Source organism: Lolium rigidum, unplaced genomic scaffold (genome assembly GCF_022539505.1).
Source record: "Lolium rigidum isolate FL_2022 unplaced genomic scaffold, APGP_CSIRO_Lrig_0.1 contig_8291_1, whole genome shotgun sequence".
Lineage (NCBI taxonomy): Eukaryota > Viridiplantae > Streptophyta > Magnoliopsida > Poales > Poaceae > Lolium > Lolium rigidum.
Window position 1 is genome coordinate 267,878 of NW_025901518.1, and position 17,888 is coordinate 285,765.

Consider the following 17,888-nt stretch of genomic DNA (forward strand, 5'->3'; position numbering starts at 1 on the left):
GGATTGACAGGGAAGGACGCCATTGCTTCAGCTTCGTTGATCAGCAGGGGTTGAGAATCGTCAGACGAGGGTGGTGGGGTGAGAGCAGGGTCAGAGAGAGGAGGCGAAACGGCAGTGTATGCTGTAGCAAAGAGAACCGAATCGTCGCCTTCCTTTTTCCGTTTAGGGACCCATACCTTTTTGGTAGTGACATTAAATTGTGTCCTAGAACCTTGGACATTCTTAATTCGCCAGATTTGTTTCTTTGGGCAGCGAGAGAATCCCTTAGAAAATCCCTTACAAACCTGAGAGCCCTTCTTCTGTTGTCGCTGTGTAGTATCCTGTTGGGCTTTATCCAAACAATGAGGACATTTGTGGCCCAGACGCTGGCACATAGAGCAAACTCCTGGACAGTTGGGCCGAAGATGGTCTTTGAGCCCACAACCATAACATCTGCCAATATATTAAAACGAAATGGCTTTCGGTGGGATAAGAGGTAAATTGAGCATGTCCATGATTTCCTCCTCACAATAATCCGCCTGCCGTTGATCCTCCATAATCTCAAGGGTTTGAATAGGTAACCGAGCACATAAAATCCGAGCGCAATTAGAGCCAATAAAAGTCCTCTTCAATTTGAAATTACTTTCCTTGCTTAGATCAATACGACTAGGAAAACTTCCAAAACTTATCAGATTCGAGTTCATCGTTGAAGAAGAAGAAGATGGATCGGATGAACTTGGAAATGTAGAACTTGGAGATGTAGTACCATTGGGCCTGGCCTCAATATCAACGAAACCAAACTTTGCAAGCTCCTTAGCAGAGGTATGGGGATCACGTGCTGCACTAGAGGCTAGAACATGCAAAGATGGTTTGAAACGAGTGGGACTACGTTGTGCCACCTCCAAATTATGAGAATTTGAAAACCAAGAATTCCCATTATTGAAATGAACCAGAGGTATTTCCCCTATACAGAGAGAAATGACAGATAAAATCCGGCCACACACGATCCTTCAAGCCATAGATGAAGTGTCCAACCTTATTGGAGAAAACTGAAAATCTGAATCGACGATCACTCAATTTGTAAACCCTTAGGCTAGAGCAAACACCTCCAATGCAGCATTGCAATGCAAGACCAACTGATTCTTCGGACAAGGGGAAAGAGGCCGAAGAGAAAGAGACCACCAAAAAGATTCTTTCGCCAGGGGAGAGGGGGAGAAATGGACAGGACATCCAAAGCATCGACGCACCTGGTCGGCCACCACCTGGCCGGGAGAGAAATCCCAATGGAGAAGAGCATCCATGGTCTAGAGGTGGAGATCGCCATGGCTAGGTGGAGGGGGAGGAGGGAGGTGGAGAGCGCCATCGTGAAGGAACCTCGGTACACCGGTATCTGGGATCGGATGAAGAAGGCATCCACACCAATATGTTTGGACAGCTCATGCTTGACATGATCATTAGCAATTTGGATAGCAGCAGTACTGTCACAAAGAAGAGATTGGGTGTATGACATGAAACACCAAGGTCAGCCAATAGCCAATGAAGCCATACAATCTCTGTGGTAGTAGAAAGAGCCCGAAGTTCTGCCTCGGCACTAGAGCGTGATACAGCTGTTTTCTTCTTTGACCTCCGTGCAATGGGAGATGTACCAAGAAATATGCAATAGCCAGATCGGTAGGATCACTCGCCCAAGTTGAATCAGAGTAAGCATGAAGCTGGAGCTGACTCGAATTTGCATAGAACAAGCAGCAAGTTGTAGTGCCCCTTAAGTATCGAAGTACTCGAAGTAGATGGCCATGATGTACTGAGGTGGGAGGACTCACAAATTTGCTGAGGATATGGACAGCATGTGCAATATCATGTCTGGTTAATGTGAGGTACACAAGACTGCCAACAATATGGCGATACCGAGAAGGATCCTCAAGAGGAGTACCATCGGTAGGACACAATTGTAAATTAAGCTCCATGGGTGTAGTAGCAATGCATGTGGTAGTAAGGCCAGATCGCAAAATCAAATCATGAGTGTACTTTGCTGGGAGAGATAGTAACCATCATCTGTGTGCTTGACCTCAATTCCAAGAAAGTAACTGATGGACCCCAAATCTGACATCTTGAATTGCTCACTCAACTTTTTCTTAACAAAAGAAATATATGCAGCATCATCTCCGGTGATCAACATATCATCTACAGAGTAGTAGCAATGTATGACCACTCTCAGATGTATGTATAAAGAGTGCAGCGTCGTGCTCACTAGGAGAAAAACCAGCAACTTGAACCACGGAACTGAATCTTTCAAACCAAGCACGAGGAGCTTGTTTGATCCCATAAAGAGCCTTTCGGAGGTGGCAAACATGACCCAATGGAACCTCAATACCCTGGAGGTGGCTGCATGTACACTTCCTCATGTAGATCACCATGAAGGAAAGCATTTTTTACATCCATTTGAGAAATTTTCCAAGACTGACTCGAAGCACATCAATCAAAGTGCGAACTGAAGTTATGTGAGCAACTGGGGAAAAAGTCTCACCATAGTCTTTCCCACGAGTCTGCTGAAAACCCCTTGCAACTAATCTAGCCTTATAGCGTTCCACTGAACCATCTGACTTGGTTTTAACCTTGTCCACCCATTTGCAAGTGATGGGGACCGAGTGGGGAGGTAAAGGTACCAAATCCCATGTGCCAGTATCCTCTAGTGCTGTAAGCTCCTCAGACATAGCCAGTTTCCACTCCGGTGAGACAACTTCCTCCTCATAAGTATTAGGCTCATAATTTGCCCCTGCAACGACATCCTCTTTGTATCTGTTAGGAATCTCAAGAGATGAGCGACCACGAAGAGCATACCTCATTGTTTGAGAGGAGTCATCAGTACAAGGATCAATAGTACTGGCCGGAGGAGTAGAGGACAGAGGAATCGGTGAAGCAGTATTAGATGGAACTCTAAGACGGCGACTATAATAAAAAGGAAGGCTATCTATAGGTGGAGCTTGTGGCTGATAGGGTGGTGGTGCTTCTGATGGCAAGACCGGTTCAGGGACATACTCGTCTCAAAAGATAGGTGGAAGTGAAATAAAATATGTAGACTCTATGGAGGTTGATGATGGCAAAGGAGTGGAAGGAGAATAGAAGAAGGGTTGATCCTCAACAAAAGTGACATCATGAGAAAACCGGATGCGACGAGCAGAAAAGTCATAGCAACGATATCCCTTGTGCTCAAGACTATATCCAAGGAAAACACACTGAACAGAATGTGGAGTCAATTTTGGTACGCTCACGAGGTGCTAATAGAACATAACAAGTGCAACCAAAAACATGAAGGTGATCATACGTGGGAGGGGAACCAAACAAGATCTCACCAGGAGACTTTCCATGAAGATGAGAAGAAGGCTGGAGATTGATAAGATAGATAGAAGTCGAAACAGCTTCACCCCAAAAATGCGTAGGCACAAAGGAAGAAATCAGAAGGGTACGGACAGTCTCAACAATGTGCCGATGTTTACGCTCCGCAACTCCATTCTGGGCATGAGCACCAGGACAAGAAAGCTGAGGAAGAGTACCCTCAGAAGAGAGAAACTCACGAAAAGAAGAGTACCCTCAGAAGAGAGAAACTCACGAAAAGTTGTAGACAGATACCCCCCCCCCCCGCGGCCCCCAAAATCTGAGCGAAAAACACGAATAGCACTAGAGAACTGAGTATGGACCATACACACAAAAGCTTTATATATAGAAGGCAACTCAGAACGATGCTTCATAAAATAAATTCAGGTATATCGAGAGTGATCATCAACAAATATGACATAATGTTTGTGACCACCTTTTGAAACAAAGGGAGAGGGCCCCCATATATCAGAGTGCACCAAATCAAAAGGACAGCTAGAGTGACTAGTGCTAGAAGAGTAGGGAAGCTGAATCTGTTTTCCTAGCTTACCTCCCTTACAACTGAAACTAGCATCTATAGGAACACGACCCAAAATGCCTTGCTGAACAAGAGTAGATAAACGAAAACCACATAGGTGACCTAAACGATGATGCCACTGAGCAAAGGAAAATGACGAAGTAGATCTCGACGCTGAAAATGATGAAGTAGATCTCGACGCTGAAGCAACTGATCGAAACACAGATGTGGTGGAGGCTGAAGGAAGGTGTAGGCTATCAAGGATGTAGAGGGATGTGGATCCTCTACAACGATGTCTAGTACCAATGATTATCCGTTGCTCTGCCGATCCTGCACATAACAAAAAGAGGGATCAAAACCAACGAAACAGTTCATATTTGTAATCTGACCAACTGACAGAAGGTTCATGGATAATTATGGAGCAAGGGAGATGGCAGGGACAGAAAACTTGGATGAGCAGAGAGAACCCTTATGGGTGATTGAACAAGGTGTACCATCAGCAGTCTGAACAGAGGCACCATATTGCAAGACACAAGCTGAGAGTTGTCCGAGGTCACATGGAAAGAGGCGCCAGAGTCCAAACCCCAAGGCTGAGATGCAACAACAGCAGACTGAGAGAGTGCAGACACAGAAGCACTCCTTGCTGGTGGCTCGGTGATAACAGCAGTAGAAGGCCTCACAAACTAAGAGGGAGCACGTGCAGATGCACGACGCTGCTGGTCGAGAAGAGCTGCATGTCTAGCACGAAACTCAGCTAACAACTCTGGGTGAAGCTGAAAACAACCATCCTTGGTATGTCCTGACTTCTTGCAATGTGAGCAAAATTCACGCGAAGATGAAGTCCTGGAAAGGCCTGGCCTTTGAGGAAAAGCCAGAACACTAGAGCGTAGAGACAGTGTCGAAGTAGTAGCAATAGAGCAAAGACGAGTCTCCTCAGCAATCAAACTAGCCAGCGCATCAGTCAAGGTGGGAGAAGTCGGACAACCAAGCAGCTAAGTGCGAATGTTCTCATACTCCTGCCTAAGTCTCATCACAAAATGGTACATGAAAGTCCGTTGTTCGAATTCTTCCTTAGCAGCACATGACTCACAACCGGGGCTGCTCTTTGGAACCATGGAACCAAGTTGACCAGTGATGCGAGTGAAAGCAGAATAGTACTCTTCTATGGACATGTCATTTTGTTGAGTACTGTGTAAGTTTTGTGCAGCAAGGAAAAATAAAGAGCACCACTAGGCTGAAGATACCGCTGCTCAAAGTACTTCCATATCTCTTCGGCTGTAGTGTGATGCTCAAGACGCATCTGGAGCGAGGGGTCAACACCAAGAACCAAAGCACCCATCACACGATCATCAGCCTTTTGCCAAGACTTCTTAGATGCTTCAGCATCTCGAATAGGTGGATCCTCAGTCAAGTGAGAGGCAAGGCCAGCTGCTCTTACAAGTCCTAGCAGAGAAGGCCCATTCCCTGTAGTTGGAGCCATCGTCCCAAAATCATTTCTTGCCATGACTCAAGAATAAGGTGCAGAACACACAATATCTGGCAGCAGTGCAGACCAACAGCAGCAGTATATACCAGAAAACGAAATCCAAATCACAAAGCACCAGATTGCTGGAAAGCACGGGAAAACAGATTGCTGGAAAGCAGGGGAATGGATTTGCTGGAAAGCAGGGGATCAAGATACCAACTACTGAAGACAAGGCACGATGGGTGCAGCTGGAGAGCAGCCCTTGAGCTTGGTTGATGAAGAAGGAACAAGCCAGCAATGGGGATGTAGCTGGGCCAGATTTAATCGCTAAACTATTTTAGCTTAGGAGAGACGTGGGGGTGTACATCAAGATCTATTTGTAAAGTCAATGGACGCAACACCATCCCATAACTAGAACATAATAGAGTTCGGGGTGGCAGGCAAGACAACGACAATTGCCACAAATCAACTTAAGTACATCGTCGACCAAGCTGGAGATGTCCGGGAGCCCTCCCCTACGCGCTTCGGCCGCTCGGCCACCGCCACCGCCAAGGCAAGGGCCGGCAGCCGAAGCGACTAACACGTCAAGGCCAGCCAGTGAACTCCAGCCACCGGCAGAGTCAGCCAACAGGGAAGTCAGGGTAATGAACCACAAGACCACCACCGCGTGGTTAGTGAAGTTCCAGGAGGCCACGTACGATCTGGGCGATGCGGTCGACGATCTCCAAGATCACATGAAGCAGGAGCGGCAGCCATCGCCAGAGGGGGCTAGGAAATCAGTAAGAACTCGTTGAACATGGATGACTATCTTTAAATTCCTTTTGGGTTCAAATACTCTAGAATTCCTCTCCTTCACCTCCATTCCAAACAAGGCCCGGAAGAATTTAACTGGCTGGTATGTTAGGACTCGCTAGCCTAGTTGCTTTTGATAAACTATGTATTTAGACTAATACCTAACTTGTATGCATACGGTATGGTGATGTATAAACCTACCGTATACCACTTGTAACTACCCTATATAAATACAATACCAGCCGGCCATAAGGGTTACGGTTCCTACCCTAATTCAGTTTACCCCAACTCTCATGGTATCAGAGCGTAGGCAATAGTCTTGCGCCCACGTCTTCCGCCTACCCGCCGCCGCCGCCGCATCGTCTACTCGATCGTCGGCGATGGCCAACTCCGGCCTCTCCGTCACGGGCTCGCGCAACTCCGCGTTCTCTACCTCGTCGACGGCTGCTACCGGGTCGATCACAACCGGGGGCGCCCGCATGGCGTCTCGAATCCCTCCAACACCGATCTGTCTTGACAACAAGATCACGATCCGGCTGAACGAGGGGAATTACCTCTACTGGCGCACCCAGGTGGATCCGATCTTACGGACTAACCTCCTTTTTGGGTTCGTTGATGGCAGCATACCCTGCCCCGCCGCCGAGATCGTCAATCCTCAGGCGTCCGAAGACGGTGCTACTCCTACCATCATCAACCCCCTCTACTCGGCATGGCACCAGCAGGACCAGGCAATCCTCTCTGCCATTGTTGCCTCTCTTACCGAGGGGGTGCTCGGCATGGTGATGCTCGTACCGACGTCGCAGCAAGCGTGGGAAACCCTAGAGGCGAGCTTCGCTTCTCACTCCACGGCGCGCGTCATGCACATCCGCACCGAGCTGGGCAAGCTCAAGAAACATGACTTCCCCAACGCCACCGCCTACTTCAACAAGGTGAAATCCTTGTCGGACGTGCTGTCCTCTATCGGACAGCCCCTGCGGCCAGATGAGTTCAATACCTTTCTACTTAATGGCCTGGACAGCGAGTACGATGCCCTCGCGGATCGCGTCGGCGCTCGACCTGTCCATGATCCTCTACCGGTGCGTGATGTCTATGCGCAGCTGCTCAACACTGAGCAGCGCGTTCAAGCGCGCCGTCCCGAGATCAGCTTCGACAACCATCATGCGAACTACACCTCTCGCCCCGGTGGTGGTCGTGCTCCTCCTTACCAGCCTCGTCAGGAGCAGCCAGCACCATACAATGCTCCTGCACCTGCGCCCAATGGTGGTCGCTCTCAAGGACAGCAAGGGCGCCCGACGGGTACTGGTGGTACCCGCCCTATCTGCCAGATCTGTACAAAGCCTGGCCATGTTGCATCATGCTGCTTCAAGCGGTATGACAAAAACTACCTGGGCGCTGGTAACGATGGACGCAACAAGGAACGACAGCTCGCCGCCTTCTCTACCACGACTACGGGGTCTACACCATCCTACCCTATCGACCCCACCTGATACGCCGACACGGGGGCGACGGATCACCTCACCAACGACCTCAACAACCTCACCATGAAGGAGCAATACTACGGCAAGGACAATGTCCAAACCGCTAATGGTACAGGTATGCACATTACACATATTGGTCAATCCAAATTTCCTACATCATCTCACTATCTACACCTTAGAAACATTCTTCGTGTCCCCTCTGTTACTCGCAATCTCCTATCAGTTAAACGCTTTACATATGATAATAACGTTTACTTTGAATTTCATCCCTGGTACTTTCTTATTAAGGACCGGGCTTCCAGGGAGGTTCTGCTTAGAGGGGGATGTCGCGGAGGTCTCTATAATCTCGATCTGTCAACAATAAAGCAAGTCTTCAGCAGTCTCAGGGTGTCACGTGATCAGTGGCACTCGCGTCTAGGACACCCAGCTACTCCTATAGTTCAGCATATCTTACACCGCCATGAGCTCCCATCCATGTCAGTCAATAAAGCTGTAGTTTGTGATGCCTGTCAGCAAGGCAAGAGTCATCAATTATCTTTTTTGCTATCCACTCGTGTAACCACTCCTCTTGAAATAATATATTCAGATCTATGGGGGCCTGCCCAAATTGCTACTAGTGGTCATCAGTTTTATGTGAGCTTTATTGATGCGTACAGTCGTTTAACATGGCTTTATCTTTTAAAACATAAATCTGATGTCTTTAAGGTTTTCCTTCAGTTTCAGCAACATGTTGAACGTTTACTTGGTAGGAAAATCATCCATGTGCAGAGCGATTGGGGTGGTGAATATCATCGCTTGAATCAATTTTTTGCTGACATTGGTATATCACATCGTGTCTCATGTCCTCATACCCATCAACAAAATGGGATTGCTGAACGCAAACATCAACACATTGTCGAAACTGGCCTTACTCTGTTAGCTCATGCGAATGCACCTTACCGGTTCTGGAGTGATGCATTTACTACTGCTTGCTTCTTGATTAGTAGACTTCCTAGTAAAGTTATTGATATGCAAACACCCCTGGAACGCTTGTTAGGGGAAACTCCTGATTACACATTCCTCAAGGTTTTTGGATGTGCCTGTTGGCCACATCTTAGACCATACAATAATCGCAAGCTCCAGTTTCGTTCCAAACAGTGTGTTTTTCTTGGCTATAGCTCCTTACACAAAGGTTACAAGTGTCTCCATATACCTACCAACAGAGTTTATATATCACGAGATGTTGTGTTTGATGAGACGGTTTTTCCTTTCTCTCAAACATCCTCATCTTCTTCTCCACCGTTGTCATCTCCACCTTCCACTAATCCTGACCAATTTGTTGATGTTGCATATACCTGTTGCGGTCAGAAACCCACCGGCGGGCAGCGACTGGCAACACCGTAGAGCCGGGAATCTCCCAGGACTGCGGCTGGTCCTGGTCCCTCCGAGCGACGGCCCGCAAAGCCTTCTGGTCACACGTCCGATGTTGTCGCAAGGGCGTGCCACCTGACCTATACCAGTCGGGAAGGTGTTGGATGATGCCTCGCTTAGTTTCCTGCATGGCATACACGTAAACGTTAAATACGAGCCTCGATCGGCTCTCGGGTTGTCCCGTGAATCGGCTCAAAGAGCCGATCCACCCATGATTCGTACGAGGTGTACAAATATATGGTGGTCCTGCTTGATCAAGATAAAGCTAAAGCGATCTACGACGATTTAGGGTTTTCACCGCATAATCGGATCATCCTACTCACGATTGGGCCTCGCGCTCGCGTACGGTGACCGTAAGCCGATCCTAGACAGGGCCTAAAAACCAACACGAGGTTGATCCCGGAACATCCTGTCTAGGGCTAGCAAACTCCACCCTACACGCCGCTGGATCCTTCAACCCTTTGTAAGGCCTAACTATTGCGGATGTTAAACTAATCCTTGAAGAATCAAGGAGCAACCGTAACGGATCGGATCTACTAAACAATGATCAAGCGGGGTGCCGCCCCTACACCTAAGATAGGTGTAAGGGCAGCTAGATGTATAAGGGTTGCACTACGACAGCATATGATACGAAGAACAATGCTAACCCTAACACATCTAAGATAACTACGTTGCTCGCCATCAAAAAGACTTCAGCACGAGCAACGCATGAACAACGTGATAAGCTTGTGCTGCCTAGATCGCGAGATGCGATCTAGGTAGCATGGTGCTTACCGGAAGGAACCCTCGAGACGAAGGAGTTGGCGATGCGCCGAGATTGGTTTGTGTTGAACGTTGGTTGTTGTTTATTTCATAAACCCTAGATACATATTTGTCCAGGGGACTTTCTAATTCAGGCGTGCACCTAACCGTGCACGGGTTAAACTCTAACTTCTAAATTAAGATGCGATCTACTATAATACAGATACATGGGCAATTTAGCCCAACTTCTTCGTGCCAGGCCGCTTCAAAGATCCTCCACGCGTACATCCTTCAAGCCCATCTCACTTACGGCCCATCTCCTGATTTGGCCAAAATCTGGTGATAACACATGCCCCCTGGTTTTGGTAATGATAATTTCAAAACCACTCCTTTTTCTCCGAGGGGTCATGTCGTAGCAAAGCGGAACCGTCGCGATATTTTTCATCATGACGACTTGCCTTCCCAACTTCTCCGCACGATTTGACAGTTTTTGGCACCACCTCCTCGAAAACTGTTCGAACATTAAATCCCCACTTCGTTTATTTAACCGCACCGAACAGTTCTCCTCCTCATCCTCTCCGCATTAGCACTCCAAAAGCCCTTCTGCGCACCATGTCTTCTTCTTCCTCCGCCTCGTCGGGACTTTCCCTCGAGTCCTCTTCCTCCCACGAGCCGACGCCGAACGGGACCCACAAGAGGTCCATGCGGCCAACACCCGCCGCGCCATAGAGGCCGGGAGGAGCCCGGCCATGACTTCTCCATCCGGTCCGAGGACGACAAGTCCTCGACGGACGGGGAGAGCGACCTCCGCTTCCTCGCCGACGGGGAATCGGAGGAGGAGAGCGATGACGATCGCTTCTCCTGGGATGACTTCACCTCCTCCGAGGAGGTGAAGGAGGAGGAGGAGGACGACGACGACGACGACAGCTCCTCCTACGAGCCGCCAGCCAAGCGCCACTACCCCTGGCCGGGGAATCTCAGTGACTTCGACAGCGACGACGACGACGACGACGAGGAGGATGAGGACAACGAAGGTCCTGCCGGCGGCCGCTACAGCAGCGACGACGAGCCCGCCGGGAGCAGCACCGACAGCGGCGACGAGGGTGACGACGAGGGCAGCGACGGCCCGTAGATAGGCTCTTAGCATAGGATCAGTAGTAGTAGACGGGGCAATGTATCCCCTTAGTACTCCCTTTTGAGAGCAATCAGCTCTTCTATGTAAGAAATCTCGTTTATCAATGAAGAAATTCCCCAATTTGATTTTGCCGATTTCCTTTATGCCAATTTAGCCGATTTCCCCTCATACTGATTCCGCCGATCGTCACTTAGCCAATGCTCAATGAGCCGATGACAACGCATCGGTCTCTCATGATCCGTTCTTCATCTCTTTGACGTCGGAGTGATCGTGAACTTGATCAATGCTCGAAGCCGATGTTAACATATCAATCCTTCACGATCTATCCTTAAGAGAGCCCCGAACCGCTCGCTGAAAACAACTTGACGCTGAAGCCAATACCTCTGGATGTTCAGATATTCAGTGATACTCTTCAAACCTGCCCAATCCCCTTGAAAAAGGTTATGATGGAGGGCCATCCGATGAAATCTCAATCGGCTTCTTAAGAACAGAATATCTACGCAGTCAGTTGCCCCCCGAGCCTCCATCAAGGCGAGAACAGCAGTGGGCCAACCACACGTGTCACCATCGGCTTCCAAGTCATGATGCAGAGCCAGTCGATTTCAACAAAATCGGCTCCCCAGAGCAGAGAACCTTCAGGGTGAGCTGCCCCCCGAGCTCCTCCAGGCAGAGAACCTTCGGAGTTCCGAGCCTCTGCTCACAACAGTTGTACCTCTGGAGTCGATGGCCATGCATCGGCTTTCTATCCTTAAGTCGATGTCTGCGCATCGGCTGTGCTTAAAAAAATTTGAATTTTTTTTACGACCGATTTATGTATCGGCCCCCATACTTCAATACCCATCATCAAAGGATATCTTGGGCTGCTGGGCATTTGAAAGACGCTTCTACTGCATATCCTCGTGTTTTATCCACCTGGGTGCCCCCCGAGCCGATTCTTTCAAGGGATTTGATGGTATCGGCTCTTCAGGTATTCCCTCGTTGGATCGAATGTTGAACCCAGGTAGAATGTACAGTGAGGATAATTTTGGCCGATTGCTGGAATCGGCCTCCACGTTGCTTGTTCGATGAAGGTTTTGTAATGTTCCTCCATAAATCCTTGGGGCCGATCACCTGGATCGGCATCGCCACGTTCGTCCATCGATGTTTGCTTTTGTTACACGGTCAGGCCGGTGGATAAAACCAGCCTAACCCCGTTCTTTGTCACGTCGATGCGCTCGCGATCGTCCAAATTGATGCCCGAGAGTGGCTCTTGGCCTGATGTCTCCCAAACGTTCATGCCGGCCGTCGAAATCTCGGCTGAATCATCTGCGTGGACGACTTCTACTTCATCTCCATCCCATCGTATTAGGCATTGGTGCATCATGGATGGAATGCAACGGTTGGCGTGGATCCAATCTCTCCCTAGTAGGACAAGCATAGGAGCTCTTGCTGTCGACAATAAAGAACGTCGTAGGGACAGTTTTCCTTCCTACGGTCAGATCCACGTTCAGAACACCTTGTGCGTCTGATGCTTGGCCGTTGAAATCGCTCAGTGTCACATTGGTCTTGATCAGATCCGAGCTGGAGCGTCCCAACCAACGTAGCATGGAGTATGGCATAATGTTAACTGTCGCTCCGGTGTCCACCAACATCTTGTTGACAGGCTGCCCATTGATGTAACCTCGCAAGTACAGGGCCTTCAGATGCTCGTAACTTCTTTCTCGTGGCTTCTCAAAGATGACCGGCCGTGGGCCGCAGTCAAGTTGTGCCACAGGTGTTTCGTCTAATCCTGGAGCACTAAACTCCGTTGGAAGGATGAACACCATGTTTGTGCCAGCCGATGTCTCATCATCGGCTTTCTTTTGTCTGGGGCGCCACTCTTTCCTTTGTGGCCGACCCTCTTCGTCCAGGGTTCGCTGCACTTTAGCGGCCAGATCAGGCCGTGCCTTCCTCAACGTGTGCAGGTATAACCTTTCAGCTTCCTCCAACCCACGTAGATGCTGAACCCTTCGTTTTTGGGAACGGCTGAGTCCATCAGGGCACCACCTTGGCCGGTGGTACCTGTCTTCTTCTTCTTCTCCCTCGTCTTCCAAATCCTCAAGATCTTCCATCCGAGGGGACTCAGCGCGTTTGCTTCGAGGCGGGAGAGGCCCTAGACGCTTGAACACGGACACGTTAGCTGCATCCTTCTTCTTTTGTTTGCATTCGGGCGGTTGCCGATTGTTGGCAATCGGCTCATTCCTGAATCCCAGCGAGTGTCCGAAGAAGGGGCAGTCCCAGTGCCTATCCTCGTCGTCTTGCTCCCTTGACTTTTCCTTGGCGTGGAGCTTATATCGCTCCTCGTCGCGATCATGCCGACGACGTCTCCTGTCGTCCCTAGCCAGACGATCCTTTTCATCATTGTCGTTGTATCGTCGGCGTTGGTCATACTGACTCACATACTTGTTGAGGAGGTGATCAGAGAGAGGTCGCTGATATCTTATGTTCTTCACTTCTCCCTACGTGACGTAGCGCTTGCCGTTGTGGCGGAGCCGATCGCGTGGAGCGGCTTCCTCTGTGTCTTTGCTATGAGAGCAGTCTGCCCCCATCTCCGTCCTTACCAGAGTGGTGCCCAGGTCCCACCATGTTGATATTGCACGAGAAATCTGGCTGGCACCCTCCATGGTAAGTATACTCCACCATATTAACGGAGGGGAAGGGGTGTGTGTCGACCTTCATGGCGTACTGGTTGAAAATTAGCCGCCCTTTTTCTATCGCCATTTGGATCTGCTGACGCCACACCCTGCAGTCGTTGCTGGCGTGGGTGAACGTGTTATGCCACTTGCAGTATGGCTTTCCGTTCAGCTCTTGCACCGTGGGGATCTTGTGGCCTTCGGGTACCTTTAGTTGCTTCTCCGTGAGTAAGAGGTCGAAAATCTGCTCAGCTTTGGTCACGTCGAAGTCGAACCCTTTTGGAGGACCTTGTGGCTTAACCCACTTACAGGACACGGGGCTTGCCGCCGAGCCCATTCAGCCACTTGCTACCTCTTGATCTCCCGCAGCACCTTCATCCTTGTGCCGCCTCAACCGGGACCACCGCGCGCTTGAATTTGTCTCGGTAAACATCCGGGTGGCGCTTGTTCATATGCCGACGCGTCTGCACCATGTGCGCCAATGAAGGGTAGTCTCGCTTGGGAGGCCACGTTCTTGATCGATGATGAGAGACCCACCACCGCCAACTCGATCGCTTCTTTTTCACTTACTTGAACCGAATAGCATCGGTTCCTCACGATCCTGAAGCGCTGGATGTATTCGACACTTGTTTCCCCGCGCTTCGTCGTACTTGTGCTAGATCGGCAATGCCAGCCTCGGAAGTCTCCGAGTGATACTGCTCATGGAGCTGCTCTTCCAAGCTGCTTCCAAGTCCGGATTGACTTCGGTGGCAGCGATGTGTACCACCCGAAAGCCGATCCTGTGAGGGATCGTGCGAAGAACCTCACACGCAGCTCGTCCGATGCTGAGATTGTGCCCGACTGTGCCAAATATCGGCTCACATGCTCGATGGAGCTGGAACCATCCGATCCACTAAACTTTGTGAAGTCGAGGAGCCGATATTTGGGTGGTAGCGGGATCAATTCGTACTCGTTGGGGTACGGCTTGGTATAGCCGAATGTCTTCCTTTTCGGCATCATGCCGAACTGATCTTTCGGAATTGTACAAATCTGATCCGCGGTGATGGTGAAGGTGTCGAACCACGAAGATTCGCCGGGGTGGCATACTTAGCTAGCCATGCTTGCTTTTCCGGTTCCGAGCCAAGCTGCAGGAGCTGAGCTCACGGAGGTTTGTCGGAGTGGCGTACTTAGCTAGCCACGTACGCTTCTCAAGATCTGCTCCTGACGTTCCTCCTGCTGTTCCGAGAGGTCTCTGTCGTTGCAGCCTGGTTAGAGAGTGCCCAGCTCACTGCGATCCTGGCACGTATGCGCACGTGTATCCGTGCGGGATCTCCTTGGGCGCCTCATGTAGGAATTGGTAGTCACTAGGGTCACCACCAATCTTGTAGACGACGTATGTCGATGAGTTCGGCACTTCGGTGCTGCCAACGCGAACGGCAGCGGTGGACGGGACTGGAGTGGCATCTCTCCTTGGTAAGTCCCGGAGCTGGTCCTGACGGAGAGTGCGGTGGCTCATGATTTCTGGATCACGCGCGAGCGACACGCTCCAAAGTGTTCACCAGGCTCTCGAGTGGCGGTGCGGCGAATGAGCCACCATGAAGTTGATCTCTGACGCAGCGACACTGGTGCGTTCTTCGACGGGGCGGACAGGTCCACTCCATCGAGCGCGCCTTCGGGTGAGAACCCCTTCCACCTGATGCCATGGGAGCGGGTTACGTGGAAAGAGTCGATGAGGTCGGCTTCGAGGACTACTTTGATCTCGTCATGCTTCTTCTTGAGCTCGTCAGTCAGATCCTCGTACTTGACCGGAGTGCTTTCCGCCATCTCGGATGTAGATGGCGATGCGGTGGATGTCGAAGATTGTCCCACCGGGTGTGCCACAATGTGTTGCGGTCAGAAACCCACCGGCGGGCAGCGACTGGCAACACCGTAGAGCCGGGAATCTCCCGGGGCTGCGGCTGGCCACTGGTCCCTCCGAGCGACGGCCCGCAAAGCCTTCGGTCACACGTCCGATGCTGTCGCAAGGGCGTGCCACCTGACCTATGCCGGTCGGGAAGGTGTTGGATGATGCCTCGCTTAGTTTCCTGCATGGCATACACGTAAACGTTAAATACGAGCCTCGATCGGCTCTCGGGTTGTCTCGTGAATCGGCTCAAAGAGCCGATCCACCCATGATTCGTACGAGGTGTACGAATATATGGTGGTCCTGCTTGATCAAGATAAAGCTAAAGCGATCTACGACGATTTAGGGTTTTCACCGCATAATCGGATCATCCTACTCACGATTGGGCCTCGCGCTCGCGTACGGTGACCGTAAGCCGATCCTAGACAGGGCCTAAAAACCAACACGAGGTTGATCCCCGGAACATCCTGTCTAGGGCTAGCAAACTCCACCCTACACGCCGATGGATCCTACAACCCTTTGTAAGGCCTAACTATTGCGGATGTTAAACTAATCCTTGAAGAATCAAGGAGCAACCGTAACGGATCGGATCTACTAAACAATGATCAAGCGGGTGCCGCCCCTACACCTAAGATAGGTGTAAGGGCAGCTAGATGTATAAGGGTTGCACTACGACGGCATATGATACGAAGAACAATGCTAACCCTAACACATCTAAGATAACTACGTTGCTCGCCATCAAAAAGACTTCAGCACGAGCAACGCATGAACAACGTGATAAGCTTGTGCTGCCTAGATCGCGAGACGCGATCTAGGCAGCATGGTGCTTACCGGAAGGAACCCTCGAGACGAAGGAGTTGGCGATGCGCCGAGATTGGTTTGTGTTGAACGTTGGTTGTTGTTTATTTCATAAACCCTAGATACATATTTATAGTCCAGGGGACTTTCTAATTCAGGCGTGCACCTAACCGTGCACGGGTTAAACTCTAACTTCTAAATTAAGATGCGATCTACTATAATACAGATACATGGGCAATTTAGCCCAACTTCTTCGTGCCAGGCCGCTTCAAAGATCCTCCACGCGTACATCCTTCAAGCCCATCTCACTTACGGCCCATCTCCTGATTTGGCCAAAATCTGGTGATAACAATACCCCATTGTTGTTAGCTAATCATGGTGCAGGATTGGGTCGTGGCGCTCGGCCTGAGTTACTCGATGACACGGATGACACACCCGGCACTCCATCGACGCCACCTCCTTGCGGTGCGGCACCGGCGGCTGATTCTCGCCGTCCTGACGTCGATCGCATGGGACATGCAGGCGAGAGCTCCACCTCGTCCAGGCACGTCGATCATCTGCCTGGCAGCGCTCGCCAGGCTGCTTCTGGGCCGTCCTCTCCCGACGCGGCCCATACACCGGGGTCGGCTACGTCGACTACGGCTGCGTCGAATTCTGTGTCGCCTACTCCCACCGCGTCTACCAGCGATGGATTGGATACACCACCACCTGCTCCTAAGGGTGTGGTCACGCGCTTACAGCGTGGCATTCGTCAACAGAAGGTTCGGACCGATGGTACTGTCGCCTGGAGCATAACCCGGTCTTCTGATCCTACCATGCTCCACACTGAACCGACTGACTACCGCCTTGCTCTCTCCTCGCCTCATTGGCGTACGGCTATGGAGCATGAGTTTACAGTTGCAGACCTGGCGACTTGTTCCTCCTCGGTCTGGCATCAACATTGTTGACTGTAAGTGGGTCTTCAAGATTAAACGGAAAGCTGATGGTAATATTGATAGATACAAGGCACGCCTTGTGGCCAAAGGATTTAAACAGCGACATGGGCTTGACTATGAAGATACTTTTAGCCCTGTGGTCAAGCCTACTACCATTCGTCTGCTCTTATCCATGGCTCTCTCCCAAGGTTGGCATCTCCGTCAGCTTGATATCCAAAATGCTTTTTTACATGGCATTCTTGAAGAAGAGGTATTTATGCGGCAACCTCCAGGCTTTGAAGATCCCACTCATACTGGTTATCTGTGTCGACTTGACAAGGCTCTCTATGGACTTAAGCAGGCTCCTCGTGCATGGCATGCTCGGCTTTGTTCTGTGCTTACCAGCCTTGGGTTTACTCCTTCTACGGCTGATACTTCGTTATTTATTCTTAGGCGCCCTACCATCACAGTTTACCTCCTAGTCTATGTTGATGATATCATTGTGGTGAGTTCATCCATTATTGCAGCTGATCGTCTGGTTGTTCAGCTTGGGTCCTCTTTTGCTCTCAAAGATCTTGGTCAGTTGCACTACTTCTTGGGTGTTGAGGTACACCGTCCGGGCCGTGGTAGTCTTTTGTTGAGCCAGAGGAAATATGCCTTCGATCTCTTACATCGTGCTGGGCTTCAGAAGTGTTCTCCAGTTTCCACTCCTATGACACCTTCTGATAAACTCTCATTCATGGATGGATCTCCT